Genomic DNA, 24,577 nt, shown 5'->3' with positions numbered 1-24,577 from the left:
GCTGTTAAGACTGAAGAGGACACAGACTGGCTAGCAATAAAGTGGGACAGGCTGCTATTATAGCATAATAGAGATTATTTGGCCAAAATAGACATATTCTTTACATAGTCATCGTCTTTACCTGTGGAGAAAAAAAGAACTACCCCAGCAACATGTCCAACAGCAAGACTGGTTATCTGAAAACTTAGTCTTGAAATCAGATAACTTAAAGGTAATTAAATTCTAGAAGAGTTTACTGGTAGAAAAACAATACTGACCATCGATTTCTGTACTCAGGTTCTTAACACCCTTTAATCCAACTTCTGAAGAAAATAGTTTGGTCACATTTACAAAGGATCAAACCAGATTGTATGAATGACCCTTCAAACTTCAAGAGTGTGAATCTGGTCATGCCAACTTCACTGATGCTACTTTACATACATAGAATTAGAGCCATGCAGCTAAGTCACGGCAGGATCCAATGTGTCATCTTACACAACGTACAGAATTACTGTTAGACCTCAGATACTGGATTAGCACTACCACAGAGATACCATCTACTGCATGCAGAATGAGTGAGAGAAGAAAAACAAATGGGAGGAAAAAGTAACTGAAGTAATAGCAGAGACCTGCTCCCTACACTGTTCAAGTACTACAAAATACAGATGAGAATGAGACACACTTGTAATGCTTTCATTTTTTTGTTAGTTTTTGTTGTTTGTGTAAGAGATCTTTATGATGTTTATTTTTTAAAAATCACTTATAAGACCTTAAGCCAGTGTGTTCAGGGCAATAACAACTCATTGCTCCATTTCCTGCACCGTGCCAATCCAAGAATTCAGGAACTCTACAGCTTCCTCTATCGCCTGCCTCAGCTTTAAACAGCACCGTGGCACAAAAGAAAACCAGCTCACCGAAAAATGCAAGCGCTATCACTAGTTTATGTCCTAAATGAAGTCTTTTGGGGGCTACAAACAACACTGTATGAACTCAAATTAGAGACTGCAGACAGAAAGTCAAAGTTCACCTTCCTCAGCTTAATAGTGTCTTATGTTTACAACATTGACGAGTGGAAGAATATGAAAAGCTGACTATTGCAGTGCCCAACTACCAATGTTTCTCATACTTCAGGACAGACTGAAGTATATGAAGGTAATTTTTTTTAAAAGCTAACTGCCATGTTGTAAAATCAAATATATGAAGCTGTGTCCACATGTACACAATGTGGGTAGCCAAATAATGCCATTAGTTTATATACAATATATTATGCCCTTAAATTTTCAAAATCAACTAAGCAAGCATTCACCACTGAATTTTACAAAGACAAACTACTAAAATATTCTGAAACCTCAAGTATCAAGTTAGTTACTATAACAAAATTTAAAAGACCTCATATTCTATTAGCAGGCAATAAACCATATTTCACAACTGATAAGAACCATCACGTCAATTATACTGCCAAGTAAAGTTGTGATAATTAAGCAGAATTTTAATCATTTCCATTACAGATTCAGGAAGAAATGTAGAAAATAAAAAAACCAAAGGCTCTGTCTAAGGATTAAAACAGATATATGCAAAACATACTTTTAAAGTGGAAATTCTATTGTATTACTACACCCATAGGATAGCAGTCTAGAAGCTACCTGTGCTACTTCTAATTTTAAAAGCACTGAAATAACCCTTAAAGTAAAAGGGGGATTATCCACACAAGTGTTACACTATCCACTAGGCTTGAAGGTCAATGCTAATCTCCATCTCCTCTAGTGTGAAAGAAAAAAAAAAAAAATCACTTTTTGAGAACTTACAGTGACAAAACTTTGCTGAGAATGTCAGTAACACATCAAGTTCCTGTATCATGTAAGACATACTGTTTTCTGATAGAAGACAATAGTTCAGAGTTCATGTCTGTGAGTTAAAAGACTACTGCTCTACAATGAAACAATGTTTCATTTGTTAAGTTCTGCAGCATGATGACCTATATATAAAAAAAAAATAAATATCGTGGCTTGCAGGTAATACCCTTTATGAGTTGACTCCTACAGGTGTGTTAAAAAAAACCCCAGCTTTCCAAAACAAGCCTTTCCTCTCACCTCAACTGCATGTCCAAAGTAATTTTTTCTAATATATAAAATAAGATGTCAAATAAAAGACCTCTTCCTACAGTTTTTGCCTCCAATTAACACATTACATTTTTCATGTGAAAGCTACAAATAACACACAAGAGTTACCAAATATTCTTTTCAACAGGACTGATGTTTTTCTACATCACATTTCATCCTCTTTGTTTAGCGTAAAAGAAATTTAAGCTGTTTTTTAAAGAGCAGGAAAGCAGCAGTCTGTAGACAAAAAAGTGGAGCAGTGGATTCAACATAAGGCTATGACTAAACGTTCACATTTGTTCTATCACTAATGGCATTTTGTGCACAGGTCACTCGTCTCCTCTCCAAACTGAACATGGATCATGACTAAGTAATTGCCAAAGCATACTTGTTTTTTAAAAACTTCAAAGAGCAAGCAGCATGTTGTAGGTAACTAGATTGTGAATGAACAACTTAAAGAGCTTGTTGTTAAAGTGCTATCAATTTCCATAGCACGACTGGAAAGAGTTTTTGCAAAAGAACTGAAGAGAGCTTAAATGTGCTTGGATAGATGCTGCCAGCAGTGCTGGCTGCCATACACTGCAAAGATGGGAGAACAGGACTCTTGATCTCATACTAGACAAACCCAAATTAAAGTTTTGCACCATTACCCAGTACTTCCCACTGATGGTCTTTACACAACCTGCTTTTTAACACAACATAGGTCTGTGTTCCATTCAAACTTGGGGAAAAAAAAAAAAAGATTTCATCAGTGGCAGCAACAAAACCCAGTCCATATTTATTGCAAGAAAACATTAGTTTTGGAGAAACATCCACATCTCAGAAGAAAGCCTGTCTTATAAATTATTTTAATGAACAAAAAGCACTCCTTACAATTACTATGAATTATCTTCCTGCACCCAGACTTTTCTTTCACACCTTAAAGCTCCAAATTTCATGGAACTATTGTTTTCTGTACGTTCATGCTTCATGTATTTTATAATCCATGCTCTGCCACAAGCTTTTAAAATATATAAATATATTCCCTCCAGCATGACAGAGGACACGCTATAAAGCTCTGCTATAAAGCTTATGGCCACAAAAGGTCCCCAAAAGGATCTAGAACAAAGCACTGGAGATAGTGCAGTTAACCACAGAATACTATTGAAAAAGATAAGGAATAACCTAACCACAGCAATTCTTCCTTTAAAACAAACAAACAAACAAAAAAAAAAGAGAAACACAATAGCAATCAGAAAATTAAAAGTTGTTATGTTATGGAGGGAATTTAAAACTGACATCCTAACTTTGAGCCATAAGGACAGAAATAAAATTTTCTTTTAGACTCTATGATTGTATTCAATTCATCCTCCAGGACTGTTCAAAACAACACAAGTTCAGAAAATCCTAAAGTGTCAGAAAACTAGTTTATTTGAAGGAACTACACAAAGTCCTATCTCTCAAACTACAGGGAAGAGTTTGAAAATATGTTGCAAAAGTCTTGTAACTCAGAGCCAGAACCAAAACAACATGATGAAATTAAAACACCTCCTGATACTTTGATCATAACTGTTACATATTCAGATTAGCAAAACTGAAGGTGTTTGTATAGGAAGTTTATTTGCCATGTGAGGAGACTGGGGGAGAAGAAATTCTCCAGAAAGTTTACAAACATTATGTTTTGTAAGTCTTCAAGAAGAAAAAGCAAATGGACACTGTGAGAAGCCAGCCTACAAACATCTGCACTTTGTAAACATCTGTCATCGAAGAACAGTTTTCTGCTATTCCTTCCTCTCTAGCTTCATCTCATCTTCCTCCCCATTTATGACTAGCTGACAAATCTATATTTTAAGCTTACCAGAGCACACCTTTTTTTCTTTTTAGATTGTTGCAGAGATTTCAAAACATCTAGGATCACATCAATTTATCTTCTATCTAACAAGATCAAACTACTTACCAGGACTTGCAGCAGAACTAACTGCATATGGCTTTTATGCACAAGTCCTGTTCCTGCACGAAGAAAACAGGCAAACAAAACAAGCAAAAAAAGAGTAACTGCCACCCAAAACGGCTACCCATTTTTCCAATCCCCCCACATGCTAGGGTGTCCTCATTTTAAAAGGGGAAAGTAATTCCTACACACAGTGAAGGAAAAAATAGAGTAAACATATGACAGGACACGTCGTAGCTTGCAAACAATCTGTGCTGTTTTTCCATCAGCATTTAAACAGTGTATGCTTTAGACCAGCGAAATCTAAACATTTATATCTTTATGTCCCTGTTAGGCATTTTTTTTCACCACCCTACAAGATTAACACGCACCTAGCGACCACAGCGTACCAGACCACAAGGAAACCACTCTGAAAAATATTCATCTAAAGTACATGGTCCTGTGTCTGCCTTCCACCACAAATGCAGTGGTGGTTACCTTTTAATCAGTTCCTTCCTTTCAAACCAATTAATGCACTTACGCTCCCAAACAGTCAAAAAGCAGCCGCTCAGTCAGCATGCAACGCAGCTTCAGTGCCAAGCTTAGCCACTGGCAAAGCCACGACCTTGGCAGCATGGACCACCTCCCTGGAGCAGGGCAGGCACAGCACCCTTCTCTCATCACGGGGTGAGTGAGATTATTCGACCAACTATTAGGCAATCATCTGCTAAACCTTCTGCCAAGAAGCTACCAAAGCGATACACTTATTTTTCTCAGTTGTGTGTGCTTTTCATTTATGGTGCTGACACAGAGGTTGAGTTTTGCCTATTCCAGCAGCTCCAAATAATGTAAATGGGCGCAGGCGCTGTTCTGACAGCTGGTGTCCAACTCCAAAGCAAGGGGAACATACTGGGAAGGTGGAAACCTGAGGCCAGCGAAGGAGATACCCATCAGGGAAGGTGGCCTGCACTCACAGCGAACAGGAGCCGTGCAAGCCACGACTGGAGTTTGGGGGAACAAAATGGAACAGGGTAGAGTGTGATTTTGGAAAGGTGACTTGGTAAAGAGCTGCTTGTTCCTGCTTTGGGTTTTGTTTTAGTTTTTTTGGTGGTTTATTGGGTTTCTTGTTTTTTATTCAACTCTCCTACTGACATATAGGGCCTTCACAAGTAATTCAAGCCTGCTTAGGTGTTTTCTGTTCATTTTTAACACAACTACCCAACAAATGAGTGTTTATAACAAAGCTTCCTGTTGCTATCTGAAGTAACGCAAGTCTCTTGAACCTTGTATTTACAAGCTGGTTAAAGCTCTCATGCACAGCCAGGCTCACATAATTTACAGAATTAAACAATTTCCTTGTTTGAGAATGCATCTCTATTACCCACTCTATATCAACTGGTGTTATTTTTCAGAGTTTTAAACTTGGAGACTAGTTTGGTTTTTAAGTTTCAAATCACTTAACATATGAGACAATGCAAGGCATTTTTTAAACACACCCTCACCAAATTTTGCCAAGTAAATCTGACATTCCCCAATCCTTCCTATTTCAGCTTTTGTATTCCTGGCTGGCAGGTAAAATATTTATCTACTTCCCTCAAAGCAATCTTAGCATGCTGTGGCAACCGATTACAGAGGAATGCAGGCACTGGGCCAGCGTTGCTGGTTTATACTGAAACAGGAGCAAAAAAAGGGAGAGCTTTGCTTACAGTGCCGAGATCCGGTATCTTTCTCCCAGTTCCCCCTCCATTAGGCACTTTTGCATGGCAGTGATAACAAGTAATGCTTCCCAATAGGCAAATTCCTCAAAACTTGATGTGGAAGGGCTGGGAGAGGCGAAGAGGGAGTTGACTGCAGCACCTTATCAGGTTAGAGCTATAATCACAGTACAGCTGGACTGAGAAATGGGATAGAAGTCCACAACAACTAATACTTTCTTTCCTTAGCTTTTCTTTCACAACCCTGCAATACAACAGAAGTATATTTTAAAGGAAAGGCATCAAAACAAGGCCTACTTCAAAACACAATATTGTGTTGTTGGTTTTACTTCAGACTAGTCAAGTGACCAAAAGCAAGTGATATGGCAAACCAATGACAAAACAGCACATTTCCCTGGCAAGAACTGATTGTCATGAGAGCTTTAAAGGAGAAATTAATTTGAAATCAATTCTTCAAACAATGTTGTCAAGCTTATTTTACCTCAGTAACTGAATAAAGTTGATTAACAACTTGATTTTAAAAGCTATTAGCTAAACCTTTATATAGATTTCTAATATTTAAGCTTATGCTCTAATCAGTAACAGAAGTAATGACCCCTATTCCAGACTGTCTACCCTAAATTACACCTCTATTAAAAACCACTCAGCTTAGTTTATTTAATCTTAATTGCTTTCCTAGTGCAAAATGTACCTTGTCATGACCAGGTAAGTGGTCCGCTTGCTCACAAGAGCTTTCTGAACATGACATCAATATTTACACACGCTGAATGCACTCAACCCCCACCTGATCTTTGGAAACAAAGTACAAATTCTGGCCTATGCCACATATGCCTTCCTACTATTAATAAAACCTAGGATTTCACCTAAGCAAGTTTGTCCCTTGCAAAAAATAGGGTGGGGATTCAACTTGCACATGTAATGGGAATTAACTGCCAAATCTAGCCAAAACTTCACTGAAATTGATAAGCAAGGTATCTGACATTCAACCAGGGTAAATACACGCAGTAGCGTGCAGTCCCCCTTTTGAAGCAATATGACAAGAACAGGAATCCTTTCAAAGTAAAGACAATTTGCGAGACCAGACGGAATTAAGTGGGAGAAGAGTTTTGTTGGGGGCTGAATGCAATGACAGGCTGGCTGCCTACCCTGAGCCAGCAAACACAAAGCAGCTGAAGAGAAGCACAGCAGCGTGCTTGGAAGGCAAGTCTAAGAGAACTTCATAGCAGAGCTCTGGCTGGGAAGCAGATCAAAACCTTGGGGGGGGGGGGGGGGGGAATCAGAAAGGGAACACCTGCTGGTTTGATTCTTATTGCAATCATGAAGAAAGGGATCCTCTTTCCATAAATTTCAAAGGCATTATATCAGATAACATTCAAATGAAAAAATAAATGAGAACTGATACAGTTAATTGAATCAATGGTTAGTGCAGGCTCTGAAGAGCATAGGGGGTTTCAAGTAGAATAAGCAGAAGACCAGACATGAAACTGGATGAATAAAAGCGTAATGGGATGGGTTGGAACACAGCAAACAGTGACAAGAGTATGAGAGCAACACAGTGAAGGAAGAAAAATTTAGGTAAGATAATGGAATGGGGTTATCCAGCGTCTTTAAAACAATGAATAAAGTTGATTCCTAAGGAACTAGATCAGAGCTAGGCAAAAAAAAAGGATGGGTGATGTTCTCATTTGTACAAATTTCTACTAGCACCAATAAAAAAAGAGGGGGATTTGACTATCAATTACTGTGAAATACAAGATGGAAGTTTGGGGTGGCTTTTTTTTGTTTTTTAAATGCCCGTTGAAGTTTCAGCATCTTTTGTGGGTTTCCCTCCATAAATACTAGACAGTATGCTTTTATGCGGAGCCTGAAACATTTCCTTGACAGCACTGCTTTTTAGTTCTAGTCAATCTCAAACTGTTATCTGCACAGTTGGGTAAGGAGACAGATGCATCTCATTCAACTATTTGGCATTCTCTTACTGATGAATTTGTCATCATCTTCTCCAGCATTACTCAAATACATGGTGTACAGACAGCTGACTATCAGTGACCACATACGCACATTACTTTCTGTGCCAGACATGCACTACTACACTTAGATACAGATCTTAACTTCTTGTTTTCCAAACAGATAAAGGTTTGACCTGCTGAGGTACAAAACATTTTGCCAGCATTCACTTTTAATGTTTCCCGAGCAACTCCTCAGCTCCACCCTATTACCATCCCCAGAAAGAGAAAGAAATGAAAACCTCAGAAGAACAAAGATGACAACTCTATCCAGCATCATTATTACAATCATCATCACAGACCATACTAATTACTTTCTTCAGTGCCAAGCTTCCAACCATATTTCAGCATACACCACTTTATCAAACTATCTTCTTCCTACCTCCAAGAATTTTATGCTCATTGACCAATATTAAACTATTAAGGAAAAAACTGTTAATATTATCAAAGATGTGCAAAATTAAACTAGTACACTGTAGTGTACTAAGCTTGTAAGAAAGAAACATGTAGCTACACGTGGACTATGCGCTTTCTTACTTGAATAGGCTGAATGAGAGGAAACATACTGTAATTTGCTCCATAAGAAAAACAATGTTAATATAACTGTTTTGATTAATTAATCAAACATTTGGAAGGCAAAGAGAGCAGGATATCAAAACAGTTGAAGTAAAGTTAAGTCCTTATAAATTCAGGAGAAGGTGCTAAAGCCTCATGAATCCAGCTGCTAATGAGTAAGTTTATTCCAGTTTCCTCTTTGTCAACTTTACTGTTAACAAGTCTAAGAAATTCACTATCAAAATACAAATGCAGTAAAGAAAGGATTAAAAATGTTTATGAGCAAAGGAGTCACATAGCTTTTGGAATAATGCTCAAAGCCAAAATAAAGGAAATAAAAGGAAGATAAAAATTAATTGTGGTTTATTACAGCCAACTAAGACCTCATTTGAAATATTACTGAAGAAGAAAACAAAACAAAACAAAACAAACAAAAAAACCAAACAAAACCCCCTGCCTCTCTCTTTTCTGGGTAAAACACACCTTTTTCAAAAATTCAAAATGTTGAGTTTTGGATGGCCACTTTCCTCTGGTTTCCAGCCATGCAAACCTCCAAAACCGGACCACAAACTAGGCTCTAAACCCGAGTTTGGAAGGGAGCCCCAGCGAGCAGCTCCAGGGCCCCGAACCCCAGCATATCCCTGCCCACGCTGCAGCCGCAGTCCGACACCATCAAACCGCGCCGTGCTGCCGCCGCTAAAACAGAAGGCGGCAGTTCAAGCAACTCATTAACCACACGGCCGTGATTCCTCGCCAGGGCACGAGAAGCAGGTTCACAAACAACGCCGAGAGACAGTCTTTCCAGAGCACCTGCGAGGTGTGCTAACGCAGGAGGTTCGAGGCCTCCTCACTGATAACAAACTTCAGGGGAATCCTGTGCCCTGCCTGGAGAAAAGGGACTCATTGCTAGTACCAGGCATTTAAAGCCACCAACTTCTTTATGTATTACACTTGAGGATCTCTTCTCCCTTTTTTCCCCTGCCCTGCCAAGGGAAGCTGTCACCTATATCATTTTATCTGTGACTGTGCAAACAATAGTTAATTATACACCTAGCTGTCAGTGCAGAAAGGTGACAACACACCAATGCCTGAAGCGGCGCTGTCTGTTTGAACACGGCCTGCGATGGCTGCAATTATGCTAAGGAGCCAGGAAAGAGTAAGAAACATCTACACGGAACGTCTCTTCTCACAGGCAAGCACCACGGAAATGCCTTGCTCTCCACTTCAAGAACAGGTCCTAAAGTGGTTAGGTGCCATGGGAAAAAAAAGGTATGGTTGATCTAAATGCAAAGAAAAATAAAGATATCAAACAATAAAAGGAAAAAAAAAAAAAACCCAGCAACAACACAGCAGGTAAAAAAATAGAAAGGTTTTACTTAAGAGAAACGCTGACCTTGTAACTGTTTTTTCCCCTGATTAAACGCTTTTACTAGCTAAGACAACTGCCATGGTTTCCCCTTAATAAGAAAAAAATAAAAATGAAAAAAAAAGAGCCTGAGAGCAACAGCAAGATTCAGAGGTAAGGGAGAAAGAGTCACTATGAAACAGGCTCATAAAGTATATCCATATATATGTATGCAGCATTGATTGCAAAGTTAAGAATTTGAAACAGTAACTTAAAGTTGCTAAATAAACTCCACCCAAATCACAACTAAGCCAAGTAGTCCCTACACTTAATTTTATATGCACGTCAGTCACAGGTTAAGTAAGACACAAGGTTTTGAGTATTTAAGTTGATTTTCGCATAACGTAGCTTACAGATTTTTGTTATCTCCAGTAAGAGATATTTCAGTCCCATTCTGAAAGTCAGGTCTAAATTTTCAGATTTTCTGCTGCATTGTACACATTTCATGTACTATATACACAAGACACCACCATGCTAACACAGATCTTAGGATTATTTCCTGAGCCGGTACACAGCAGAATTTCCTTGGCAAAATTTGAAAGGCTAGTCAGCATGCTGTTACAGGGGATGTCAAAAGACTACGTCGACTTTTGAATGATTTCTACAATGAACTGCTGGGATGAAAACAAAAAGACTTGCTGCAGGAAGCCCAACCACTACAGTTGGCCATTCTGGGGGGGGGGGGAATCATAAAACAGGATTTGTCCATCTCAAAGTGTCTTCACAGTATCTATCTATATATGTCTCTCCACATATCACAAATTTCTCTTAACATTCTCAATTGATCTGCAACAAATATATATACATACACACACACACAGCACCACAAAATCCTCTTCATTCAGGCATTCATTATTTACATGTAACCAATAATAAAGCAAAAAAACCCAAGGCATTCCATACTACTGGTCAAATGCTTTCTGATTATATTTGAAACTAGGTTTTTAAACACTACTTTAGCAGTGTGTTGTACACCAAGCAAAATCCTATAGGAGGCAACCCGACAGCTCTTTCCTCATATTAGACTCGGCTCTCATACAAATAAAATTGAGTAACAGTATTATAGCTATTTCTCTAATACAGAGCAACAGTGTCAACTCCCTTAATAAGGGTGTCATTGTGTAGTGGTAAAGTTTTGCACCAGTGGACTGATTTAGTTCCCAAATTTATTTTCAGTGGAAAAATTCCCTACTTATTATATTAACAAGATTAATGTTATTTTCATAATATTAAGCTATCACAAGTATTTTAGAAAAACATGGCTATATATGACCTAGATCACAGAATCATAGAAAAATCTAGATTGGAAGGGATATCTGGAGGTCATTTGGTCTAACTGTTCTTGAAAGCAAGGCTTTAAATTCGGTTTTCCACGGTCTTATCAGGTCAAATCTTGAATATTTCCAGCATGGAAGATTCCACCACTTCTCTAGGCAACCTATTCCAGGGTTTAATAGTTCTCAAGTTAAAGATATTTTTTTCTTATATGCAGTCATTTAATTAAAAAACAAAGTAACCTCAAAAAAAACCCCAAACAAAAAAAACCCCACCCAACCCAAAACCAAACACCTCCAAATACTAGGAGAAATAAACAGGAAGTTTAGTACGCTAAGATTTTCATCCTTAAATTTCAGCACGCAAACCTCATATATCATATTGTCCAACAACATAGTTTAAGTACAAAGTGAAGACTGAAATCTCTGTATTGCAAGAATTAGTCAACACTGGAAACCTGTCATGTATTAACATTAGGAACGCAGCAGGTACCAACAAGTGCTAGAAGCGAATATCTTCAGAATATTTATTTCAAGTAACCACAGTTTACAATACATGTAACTGCTCAAATTATTTAGATATTACTGAATAATTAGATAATATATTAGTGACCTCTTTTGGCGGCTACCTCTGGCACCATTCACTCAGTCCTACTGAGTTCCACAGGCATGCCAAAATGCCTCTGGTCACATAAGTACTACTCCTCTCATTTCTTAACGATCCTAGGCTGCCAGGTCTCCAGACCTGAGCTCTTCCTCTGTTCTGCCCCCTGAGGCCAAGCCTTCCGAGTCCCACACGTGCTTCCGTACTGCCGGTCCCCTCTCGTCTTGCGCAGTCATTAGTTAGAGGACATAGAACGAGGCAACGTAGGTAGTGGTTGAACCCAAGTCAAGCACCTGCTTGCTCATTACCCTGTGGGCAAACCAAGACACACACCTGCTGAGCCTCACACTGAAGCCCTATCCTTAGCACAGGCACTAAACTTTTCATATAGTTCATAGCTTAATGTCTTTAAGACTTTTTTTTTTTTTTAAATAAAATGTGTTGAAAATGTCCAAGAGAGTTGGACATTACCGGAGTAGGGATGGAAAACCAGCATGCTCTTTAGACAACAAAACAAACTCAGGAGTTAAACGTTCATTTGATCCAATGTTGTTTTGGGTCACCTGGCAGCACATCAAAGTTAAAAGTAAGGAAGAAACGGAAACTTCCACCTTGCTTACTCATCACACATCAACTGCCAAAAGGGATCTCAATGGATGGAAAGGAAGGAGACTAACAAAGCCAGGCTTGTCACGCTGCCTGACCTTATCTGCTGGCGAGAGGCACGTTCGGCCATCGCCTTGAAGCTGCCATCTAATCAATCCAGTAAAACAGGCTTTTTTTATTACCCACGTTAAGCGTTCAACTTTGCCTTACAACGTACAGCAAATGGTTGTAAAGCCAGTTTTCCTCCCCACTGCCAGAAAGAAAAGCAAATGAGCTTCAATGAACGATACGAGCCATCTCTAAGCAAGAAAGGCCATTACACAAGTCTGGGTACGTGCACCGGGCAGCTGAGGACCATCAGCACGCACAGGACTGACCTCGTGCTGCGACCATCCGCACAACCGAGGTGGCACTTAGGGGAACGCTTCCTTCGGAGCCTCCATAGCATTTGGCCTGCAATCTACTTCTGTAGAGAAAGTTATAAGGATAAGCACGTTATCTTGGGCTTAGTACGTAGCAGAGGGGATGAAACCAAGTTTGGAGTTTAACTTTACGTGTTCTGTTTATAAATGTTTGGTGGATGGGAAGCAGAGGGGGAAAAAGAAGGGACCAAAAAAAGCAGCTACTTCTTGCCTTTGGTAAATGAAGTGATTAAAAAGCTCAGTGTTGGGCACTTGGCAGACTAAGCAACATGGAGATTTATTTTCTTCATACCAGCTTAACACAGCCTGCATTTATCTTAGGCTGCTTGCTCTGACACCCAAAAGAGAAATTTTAAACCAGTTCTCTAATACTGGGAAAGATTTGGCTCCTGGGTAATTACAAAAAACCAAACACAGATAACCCCAAGCACACAACAGACACTACTCCAAGGCAGTCAAACATAGCAGGCACTGGTTAACGAGTTACAGAGTTTGTAACTGATAATAGTAACAAAATCTCTTGCTCTTCAGAGTACCTGGTGACACAGCTAACTTTAGACCCCAGTACACCAGATTCTAGAGACTCACTTGTTAAGACTACAGTTGAATTAAGCTCAGTAGATGCTATTGGATAAGTATGTTTTCCATCTAAACTCCTTCTAAGACAGGGTCAGAGTCCTCCTTCACAATCTAAGGAAAATGGGTAACACATAATGAGTAAGCTTGGTTTCCTATATAAAAAGATCACAACTCCTCTGCAATCATTTTGCTCCGAGAGGATTTTGGTTTTTTAAACATTATTTATATCGTGTTTTCAGAATCAAGAATTCAACACAAACAACAGCAAGTTATTCTGGTGGCAAATCACCTTTATTACCAGGTCTATTCTGAATATACCCAGCCTCGTGTTCCACTGAGTCATGGTGTTTGATTACCACAAAAGCTTTGGTGGCTCACAAGGCAGATGTATCTGTTTAGAAACCCAGTGTAGTTAGGTGTCACTTTTGCTATAAAGCCAAACGTGCTGCTATCTCAGTATCTGAAACCAATATACTCAATATAAATTAACATGTAATGAACACAGTTTACCAATTTACCAGAAATTTTAAACAAGCCTAACTGTGGTTTTCTGTTCACATTGATAAGGAGAAATAACTAATTTTACATTATAGAACAAAGTGTATTACTTCCCTCACATCAAAATGCAATTATTTCACAATTAATAAAAGAAAAAAAAAATCCCCCCAATGAAAGAGGCAGAAATGGGTTTCAGCGGCCAGGCCACACTGAGAACCTGGAGCAGGGCTTCCAGCAGTTTTGCTCTATACCCAGATACCAAAACAAGTAATCCTAGGAAAGGGACAACAAACAACTTCTGAGAACACTCAGTGTAACACATGGCTAGAAAAGAAAAAACAAACTGTCTCCCATTTTTACTTAAGCAGTTAGAAATTAAGTTGTGTAAATCCACCTTCATGTTATATCATATATTGATAAGGAATTAGATCTCTAAGGAAATGGGGGGAAAAAAGTATTCAAAGCACCACATTTATGCTTGACTGTTTACCAAATGTCAAGCTCGTGTTGAAAGGGTAATTTCACCACACACAGCCATCCTTTGCTATTAAGCTCCTAGACAGTTTCACTACAGCAAAGGTCCTATGCTGAATGCAACTGCATATTTATTAATCACCCAGTCTGGGATGGCAACGGTGGTGAATTATTGTATAATAATGTTCCAGAAAAGAACATGCTTTTTATTAATAAAAGTGTTACCATTATGCTTGCAGACAGGTGTTTGTTTCACATTTTGAAGAAACATGATGTTGCAAGCCTATGCATTCATCTACAAAAAATTATGATGTTCCCTATTAACTCCAGGGAGACAGTACCTGATAAACACGGTGCGCTGGCTAGAAGCAGAAAGCTGTTAGCCAGTTAAGCGCTTCTTAGCTGAATAGTAATAAACATGGTCATGTGCTCCATCAGTGAGCATCCATTTGGTCAAAGGTACCAAATACCAGGACAGAATGAATGAAAAGTTTAAATATTTATCTGAAAAATAATACAGTCATAACTGCTCAGAAAAGGCATAAGATAAAAGAATACATAACCTTTCCCATTATTAAACACTGAATCACTTCCTAGTTACCAAAAAACCACTGTGTTCCCTTTAATCCTGGAGCCTTATCAGCTCCCAGGTGCCAAACCACCAGCTTCCTTCAGATAGATATCTTTTTCTCCAGGTGTGCATTTTCAATATGAATAGGAAACATACCTAACCAAAGCTGGAGAATAAACTTAAAATCCACTGAATTTAATGAACAGAAAGCTACAATTAAGACAGCTGCATTACTATGAGAGTATTGCTGGGGAGTTCTGAAATCTGTCAGGGATTTTTGGTCTCTTGCCACATCAGTAGTGTGCCCTGGCTGGCGCGGTCCCACAGACTTTCCCTCAGCTTATGAAATTTTCTGGCAGCTACTTCAAAGAACTGTGTTGCTCAAGTCAAACAAATCTGAAAGCAAGAAGAATCAGTTGCTAGAAGTTTTTTGGGTTTTAATAAAAAATCCTCCACCATGGATGCAAATATAAAAAACCCCACACTTGTGTGCAGTTTTATTAAAAAGCTACTGTTAATTTAATATACATGAAGTACAGTATCACAAGTATTTTCACAGATGAAGAGTTGTCCAATATTTACAAATCTGAATTTTCTCACTGACACCTCAAATTGCTTATTACTTTTGGAGTAAAATAGAAAGTATTATCTCCCCCTCCCAACTGTTCCCCACAATTATAAATTGTAAAAAAAAAAAAAAAAAAAAAAAATCGTAATTATATCACTGACTTTCAACATTGTAACAAACAGCCATCAAATGCTGCATACCTCAATGAGCAGCCTAAGCTGTGTTGTTCTACTATTGATTTTTTTTAAATTATTTTATTAAATACAGGGATAATTTAAATTTTTAACTAGGTATTCAAACTGACACGATTAAATTCTTAGCAACCTTCTGATATCATGTAAAATAAATTTTTATTTACAGAAATATGCTTTGAAGGGAAAAAGGTTTATGATCCTTAATACAATAGGATCTTTCTGTAAAAAGAAAAAAAAATCCAAAAGACATGATCTCTTTTCAAATTCATCCTGAATAGAACAGTGTACAAGATGATTTTGAGAATGGCTTACACTCCATACAAACTCAAGTTCACCAATGAGTTTCCATCAAGAGAAAACTATTTTTACCAGGCATCTGGGAAAGCCATGTTGAAGGTGGCAATGGGCAGAACAGAGACCAAAACTGCAACTGGACTTACCATGTCATCCAAGTTATCAGAAGGATGGTTCTAATAAATAATCGCATCAAGTCATGAATGAATTGAGAGAATCAAGATTTAAAATTGAGTGAGGCATATGCAAGAGTGGAAATCTTAATCAAACAACAGTAGTCTAAAGAGCAAGCTACTGGAGTTCAAGTTCCTTAAAGCCTTCTGATAATTAACAAAATCCATTGACACACTGGACCCAAAAATAAGAAGCCACGGACATGATAAAAGTTTGAACTATACTATAACTATGAAGTTAATACACACTTTAGGCCAGGATGTTACCCAAAATTTTTTAAACAAGTTTCCAAGGTGCTTTAATAAATCTTTACTGATATACATATATATATATATTTATGGCTAGAAGTATGTGCAAAAACTAGAAACTGTCCCATCCTACAACAACCACTGAAAGCCAAGACAACTAGTGCTCACTAGGTTGCTCAAAGACATCTTTCTTTCCTATAGTAAACATAGACTAACACATTCTGAAATAACAACATGAAGATAAGGCAAGCTGTACTTTAGCATGTTCTCGCTGATCTTCAACTTGACCAAAGTACAACCTGCTTTATCTATAGGCTAGAGATTTTTAGTGTGTTAATTAGAACATAAGCGACACATTCAAGAAGTTACCCTCTTCTAGAAAAACCACTAGCACTGAAGCAACCACAGCAATGAAAAAATCCTTGCATGTGCTTAACTTCAGGTACACATCTCAGTTTGCCAACTGTACCATTACAGCTCAAGACGTGCAGTCCTTTCCCATCTATGTAAGAATATGGAAAAAACGCAGAAAAACACAAAAATTACAAAAAGCACTTTATACTGACACAGATGAAGAAGTAGAAACCAACTGCATATACATCTGATACTTGGGATAAAAATATTAAGCTTAAAAAGAAAAACCCCACACCAAAACTCAGTGAAAGAGCAGAGATCAGACCTTTGGACCTCAGGGCCAGTCCCGGGGAGATGCCCCATGTTGAACATCAGGATCCACATTCACACAACTGCAGACAAAACAACACAAGAACAACACTACAGTACAAAAGCCCACGCAAGTACAAGTCACAGCTCAGGCTCCCAGCTTTGATTCATAGAATGCATCATTCCACAGAGCATAACTATATCACATAACTTGCTAGGGAAATAGCCATAGTTACTCGTCACAGTTTGGTGTTGTGAACCGCTTGTTTTCCGTAACACTACATACACCAGAACAGAATCTGTCTGGGGGTGGAGGGAGAGGACAGCGAGAAATCAATGAACAAGATGTCAAATCATAACTACTTTGGTACTTTAAAGTGCAAACAAAACAGCATTTAACTTAGTACTGAAATACTTTACTGTTGATTTCAGTTGCTTACAATTGCTTTTTTTCAAAGCTGTTTAATTTAAAGTCTTGTTTAGGTTAAAAAAATATCTGGTTAATAGTGTAAATAATAAATGACTTAGAAAAGGAGCTTTTTGTTTCTTGATATACAAAAAAATGAAAAGGAAGCTTTTCTTTGTGCACTTGGTATGTTTTACTTGATATTTAAAACACACCACTGAAGCATCCAGCCTTGGTTAGTACTAGTGGCAGCTGTCAGAATGACTAAAAGTAAAGCTGCTACCAAACCATCGGAACTGCATTTGCCAGCTACAAACGTTGAAGCACTTTATGATTTCACACCCATTTTACCATTTCTTCTCTTTCAGAAAATAAAAAATAATAATGAAGCACACTTTAATATTTGTCTACCTTACTATTTCAGAAATGAAACATTTTAGCTTGTTTGAAAGGTTATGTGAACTTAAAGGAAGAGTATGTAATTAGTTTCACGCTACATGACAATAGAAGAGCCAAATAGAGTCAGAATCAGCCAGTAAATCCAGTTTTCTTCTTCTTGCAGAAAACTTAAAAATATATTGATTTTGGTTTCACCTCAAATGATGAAAAACCTCTTGAATTCCTTGTAAAACTTCACTGCCCACTGCAATAACACACATGTACAGGTTTGAATTGTGGGCTGGCTTTTGCTCCTGTTTTTCATTAATTTCTATGAGCAACATCACTAAATCTTAGTGGGGAACTTCTAAAAAAGAAAAGCAACTGGTAAGTTACTGCCTTAACACTGCACAGCATTGATTAAGAATAATTACCTAACCAATTCCAGAGGGCATACGCCACTAGGTTGAATTTGGAAGATAAAAGCTGGTCATTGATAAAGACAACAGAAAGTAGATGGCTGTGATAAGAGTTACTCCATTTTCTCCTGAAACATACTGAATAGGTCAATACAAGCAAGAATGCAACATACTACTTTGTCCGTATTTCTGCTCTGTGATGCAAGGAAAAGTATCCGTTTCACTTTTGGCAAAGCAACACCTTTCAAAAAGCCCTGAATTCCTTCTGCTAGGAACGGGATTGTGATCACTTAGCTTCAAGAGCTCCTCTAAAGTCCAGATTCTGAAAAACAGTTTTCTCAGCAGGGCTTTTAGTTGTACTTCAAAGCTTAGGACACTCTGTCTCTCACCAACATACGTTGCCGTAAGTGTTTGTATGAAACTTAAACCGGCCAAGAGAGGGAACTGATGAACTAACAGCCAACATGGCAGATTAACGTATGGCTGTACCATGTGCAAGCTTCACTGTTTCTTGTGATTTCCATTTTGTCTGTAAAATTGCACTACTTTTCTACTGTTCTTTAATCTTCATATTGAAGAGAGGTTTTTCAGAAGTTTAACAGGGGGAACCTAGTTGCAGAAATCAGATTAGCCCAATCCTAATGATCTTCATTTCAAACAGAGGCAATTAGGATAATGCATTGGCTTCAGACTAAAGGGCCTACAGCCTGCCGAGATTCACTGCATCCCTCATGCAGTGATATGCTCTCCTGTTAAATGAAAGGTGAGGATTCTTGACAGAAGAACTGCATTTAATAAAAGGAGAGGTGCTGTTATTGGACAAAGAGGTATGGTGAGACGAGACAGCAAGGCCATGTGAGGGGAGGAGAAGGCCCTTGAACTGTGAAAGTGTGCCAGCCAGAGGAACTCTCAGAATGGTGAAAACCTTCCTGTCTGTATCCTTTTCAGATTTTTTTTTCTGCAAATTGATTTAATAATACCTCATGTCTTACCGAGAAGTGCCAGATGGAGAATCTGTATTCCAAATGTATGCCCAGAGCTCTGATTTTGCTTAGACTTCTCCAACATGCGAGCCAAGAGCACACAGGATTCCCCAGATGAACGACAGTACAACAGTGCACCAAGCACCTACAAGGTTTTTAAGATTCTCTTGAATCTTCCTGGCCCAGCAGATGGGAACCCTTTGTTGCCATTACTCACGTGCAAAGTTTAGAAATCTAAAACATAAGATCTAGCAGATAGGCATGACCAGACTTCAGCATCACGGTGATTTCAGCACAGCTCAAGTAACTGAATTATGTAAGGAAGCATCAGTATTTTCCTTAGGGAGAAGGGTCTTCAGGATTTTGAATGCAGTTTCGCAACAGGAGGAAAAAATAAGACCAGAAAAAGCTTTATAAAGCAAGCTGTTGAAGAATGTTTTCTATATTATCTGATTTCTTAGCACTTCATGAAATATTTTCTGTGCAGGGACATGAAAAAAAGAAAGAAAAGGAACACAAAGTCCTACCCAGGACATGTGACTTACGTTTCATATTACAATGCTAATAATAGAAAAAAAGAACTCAGTAAGGTTCAGTACATGCTGATATCTTGGGTAATGGTATCTTAGGGTATGGGGAGATTAGAATAAACTATCTCAAGGTAAGTCAGGATGGAACTTGCAGCACATCTGTTACTCCAACTGCCTCTGCGCCTGCTTTTTCCCCCTCAGTAAACACCTCAACAGAGTAACTTACCTCCCATTAATTCACACTTGTCATGAGGTAAGACTGTACACACCTTCTGATTTTTAGGCCTTGATAACCAGAAAACACTATAGCTTATGAAAAGCATCCAACTCCAAAACAAAACTGCAGGCAGAGTGTTTCTGGCTGATCCTGACACTTCCATGTAGCCCAGACTAAGTTGCCTAAACCCTGCCTTTCCTGGGGGCTTAAGACACAACCCCAGTTCAGAATTACCTGTTGATTGATTTAGGTAGCTTCCTACTCAAGTGAGAGCCATCCCATGTTCTACCCCAAAGTGTGTGATGCTCCTGTCAGGGGCTGAAACGTCAGAGCTATGGATTCTCACCACAAACCAGACACTTCCAAGCTGGTGTTCATCAACGTTGTGCCAAATCCCCCTTGTGGGCTGACCTCACACGCTTAACACCATAGAACAAAATATACATTGCACTGCTACACATAGGTAGCCAGAAGATAAGAGAAACCACTACTACAAACTAACACCAACTAATACAAGGAGGAACTAAAACAATTGGGTTTTTTGCTTAGTATACTCAAAGCTGTAGTTCTGGGAAAACAAGTGAAAAATGTTGTTCTCTTGCTTTTCCACTTTAGTGCAAGCTTTTCAGTAGATGATCACGCACTGTTGCCTCTGACAGCAATCAGTTCTCAACTTCATGGTTATAAAGTTTATGGAATTGTTTCTTATTCAAAAAATCACACCACAAGGTTCCTATAAAACTTACAATGCACGTTTACCATATTTAAAATAGTAAGGTTTTCAAAAATGGTCCTCATCACCACCTAGCTTCAGTTTACTTTTAACTGCTCAATTTGTAATAAGCAAATAGCCCATAGTATACATAGTATAGATGCCAGCATGACAAATATTATTTGTGGACACACAAAGTGACAAAATAGAAGAACTGTTCACTGTATCTGCATTTAGTCCACCTTGGAGAATTTAACATTAACGGCTTCTGTACACACCGCTTTTAGTGTTGTTCCTATGTAAGGTTACTCTTTTGGTGTCTATATAAAGCTATTATTTACCCATCAGTACAAAAAGTAGGTCACAGCTTAGAAATGTATGGACAACTCTACTATAATATTGACTATTAAAAAAACACCCAGGATCTTTAGAAATTAGTTGCTATTTTAGACCACTGGAGTGGATGAAAACAAGATCTATTGTGTGACAAGTTATGAACATGTGCAAGAAGGTGATGCTACTACCACACTAGCTTTTTCATTATCACCTTCTGAATTAAGCACATTAAACCAATAACACAAATTAATAAATTAAGAAGTTATAGAGCTTTATGGATATGCTATTAAATCACGAAGTTCACTTAACTATAGTCTTGTTACAGTCTTACTTTGTACTAAAAGTATTTTTAAAAGTGTTGTACAGTACATGTCACTGTGATATTACCCAAAATTTCTGTCCTAAAATCATGAACTAACTGTCCCAGTCTTACAACATGCAAAAAAGGTGATAATGGACACATAAGAAACGCTTATTAAATCAGAGAGAGATGACAAGTTTTAAGAGTTTTTCCAGGAACCTACTGCCAGCACTATTAGAGTGTTTAATGAAACAAAATCAATCTCATCAACGCAAGTTGGTTCTTCAAATGAAATGTTACATGTACTTAGAAATACGTGGAATATTACATTTTTTCTTATGAACTAAAACCAAAGATGTATTGGACATTTGTCACCAACCCATCAAGACATTTTTACCACAAGGCAGTGGCAGAGAATGTCAGCATCATAAAAATTTAGTATTTGTATTTCACTGGCAAGTTTTTCCAGATTTGGCAATTAAGCAGACCTTTCTTCCCCATGTTCCTGTTTGTTAACGGTTTCCTTTATGAACAAAGCTGCCCAGGTAACAGGGACAATTTGTTACTTCTACAGATTACTTTCAGATATATTAAAAAAAAGTGAAAGTGTAACTCTCCTCCAAAGCTAAGTAAGTATTCTACACATCAAAATTCACTTCTTAGAAATATTTTTTCTACACAATACTGTGCAAAATTAGCATTTCAGTAATATATATATTTCTACCAAAAAGACAGTTTGGGATGATCAAAGTAGCAGTACCTATATTTTACATTATCAAAGCACTAATTTGTTCTGATTTCTGTTACACAGGTATTAGAGCAGTAGCAATTTGTATGACAAGCTGTACAGCCACGAGGGAAACAACCATCCTAGCAGGGAAAACAAAAAAAACCCAAACAAACCACCCACCCTACCTTTAACAGAGAGGAAAGCAACGAGCAACAGGAGAGGCTGACTAATTACCTCGGATAAATCTCAGTAAAGAGAGGAAATGAGAAATGCTGTAAGATGAATGGGAATTTAGTATTAAAAGAAATATAATATTTTACTGCTGTTCCATCTGTTTCAGAACACCGATAAGGTAACTTGTTTTCACACTTCATGTATATGTATATATTAAATACACGTTAGATATATTATGGATATGGATATTACGTATTGGAAATTTTTAGATCTCCACACTGTAAGTCGGCACCCAAAACGCTTAAAGTAACCACTGTGGAGACCAGGCAGCCTTTCAGGTGAGGTAGCTCCTGCTACAGTACCACAAACTACTGACTGATCTCCGGGCTTTGGGTCCGGGTGCCTCGGCAGACCCGTGCCGAGCACCCGTCCCTCCGTCCGTCCGGGCGGGCAGGGCCGCTCCGCGCCCGCAGCGCTCCTCTCCTAAACCCGCCTAAGGCAGCCGGTGCTCGGCCGGCCTCGGAAAAAAAACTCTTAGGCGAGGTGCTCGCCAACGATTTTTGGGGTGAAAAAAAAAAAAAAAAAAAAAAAAAAGTCGGATGAGGGAAGGAGCCAAGCCAGCCCTATAGTAAGAGTCAACAAAGGCAAGCGGAGCGAGCGGGGACGGGACGGGACCTTTCCCCGTCCCCCGCCCGGGGACCCGACGGTGCCCACCTGCCCAGCCGCCGGGCCTTCACACCCCGCTGAAAGCACAAGGCGCGCAGCGGAACAGAAAACGGAGCGACCCCGCGGAGCAGCGCCGCGCCCCGGGGCGTCCCGAGCTGCCCACTGCTCGCCCGCCGGCACGGCACGGCACGGCACGGCACGGCAGGCTACAGGCTGACAGCCAGCACGGCACCGCCGCCCACCTTCCCACTCACTTCCCCCCTCGCCCCCGCCAGCCGCCGGGAGCAGCCCTCTCCCCCACCGCCCCTCTCCCGCGGGGCCAGCGGCCGGCCGAGGAGGAAGAGAAGGGAGGCGCGGGGGCGGCCCCGGTGGCACCGCCGCCCCCGCCTCCCGGAGGCACCCCGGCGGCGCCAACTTTCCCCACAGCCCGGCTTCCGCGCCCCGCGCCGCTCCCGCTACCGCCGCCCCGCCCGGTACCTGCCGCGCCGCACCGCACCGCCCCACGCCGCCGCCGCCGCCCCGCTCCCCCAGGGGGCGCAGAAGGCCGTTGCGGCCGCCGCCGCCGCCACCACCGCGCGAACCGAGGCGAGCAGGTGCGGAGCGCGGAACCACAGAGCCGACCCCGCTCCTGCCGCCGCCACCGCCGGCTCCTGCGCCTGGGCTGGGCGGGCGGCCGCGCTCCTCCCCGCCCCGCACGCCCGCACCCGCCCCCTAGCGGACTGACAGGCCAGACCCGGCCGCCCCCTCCAACTCACCGCTTCGGCTCCATTCGGATGCGTTCGGCACTTTCCGCCGCTTCCGGAAGGGGGAATGGGCGAGGCGGGGCGGGAGGGGTGAATAGGAGCGTAGTCAGCCCGGGGGAGCTGTTCCCTCACCGACCCGCGGCGGGTGCGCATGCGCCCTGGCGGGGGTGCCCGGTGGGCACCTGTCCCCTCACGGCGAGGCTGCCCGGGCGGTGGCAGTGGCGGTGCCGGTCACTGCCCCAGCGGGAGGGCAGGGCAGGGCAGGGCAGGGCAGGGCTTGCTCCCGGAGCTGCCCTGCCTGCGGGGCACGTAGGAGTTTCAGCGCGCGGCTCCAGAGGTTAGCACGAGACTGGCGAGGGCCGCCTCAGGCGCTTGAGGCCCAGGCCGGCTGAGAGACTGGGCGAGGAAACGAGGAACCGGGCCTCTGCTTGCGTTATCGCCTGGGTTAGTAAGGAGGCAAATGCAGAGGTATTCGGAGTGTTATCAAAGCAGTTTATAGCCCACCTTACTCACTCACCTATCCTGAAGGGAGGTGGACGGGTCTGGCCGGCGGTGAGGCTGGGTCTGAGGTCGCCAGAAGGCAGGGGCAGGCATGCCGTGCCTCCTGCTTTCCTCTCGCTTTCCTACTTCGAACACTGCATGGTGCAGCACCGTGCGGAGGGATTAGCTTAGGTCTTGCAAGCGGTATAACTGTGTCAGAGCAACTCTACACCCATGCTAATTAACTCAGCCTTTCAGCAGAGCTAATTAACTGAAGCAGAATACCTCAATGGCCGAGCAATCCGGTAGTTTGTTTTCTCCAGTGGCAAAGCCGCTAAAGAAATTTCCAGATGCTTGTTCCACCCTTGTGGCACAGTTGTGCTAATGCAAGTAACTGTAAATGAGATCAGTTAAACGGTCCAGATTAAAGCACACACAAAAACTCTCTTCAAATGTGCGTGAAACTCAGATGATGTTTTCCTGATCTGTTTTGGACTCTGTCCTCAGACATGTCTGTTAACAGAAACGCAGGGGTGGGAGCAGGGAGAGAGTGAACTGTTGTGCCAGAAGCTCTGTGCCAGAGATACAAATCCACAGAAAACCAGAGACAAGCATATCAGGCTATTCCTTGACATGGCTATATTGTTTCAAATTCCAAAATGACC

General features: G+C 40.5%; 1 protein-coding gene across 4 annotated transcripts in view; it reads right to left on the bottom strand.

The window, feature by feature from the left end:
• The window catches only part of PTPN3 (protein tyrosine phosphatase non-receptor type 3), a 178,781-nt gene that overhangs the window by 116,358 nt on the left and 37,846 nt on the right, over positions 1-24,577 (bottom strand). For 2 of the 4 annotated variants that reach the window (XM_075744680.1, XM_075744678.1), the window contains exon 1: positions 23,167-23,347. The exons of the other annotated variants lie outside the window; for them this stretch is intronic. The gene's annotated coding sequence lies outside the window, so the exon portion shown is untranslated. Of the gene's footprint in view, positions 1-23,166; positions 23,348-24,577 lie in introns of those variants that run through there. 4 annotated transcript variants of the gene reach the window in all.

Source organism: Balearica regulorum, chromosome 2, assembly GCF_011004875.1.
Source record: "Balearica regulorum gibbericeps isolate bBalReg1 chromosome 2, bBalReg1.pri, whole genome shotgun sequence".
Lineage (NCBI taxonomy): Eukaryota > Metazoa > Chordata > Aves > Gruiformes > Gruidae > Balearica > Balearica regulorum.
The sequence above is the reverse complement of the archived record's forward strand: the minus strand, read 5'-3'. Positions and strand labels throughout refer to the sequence as shown.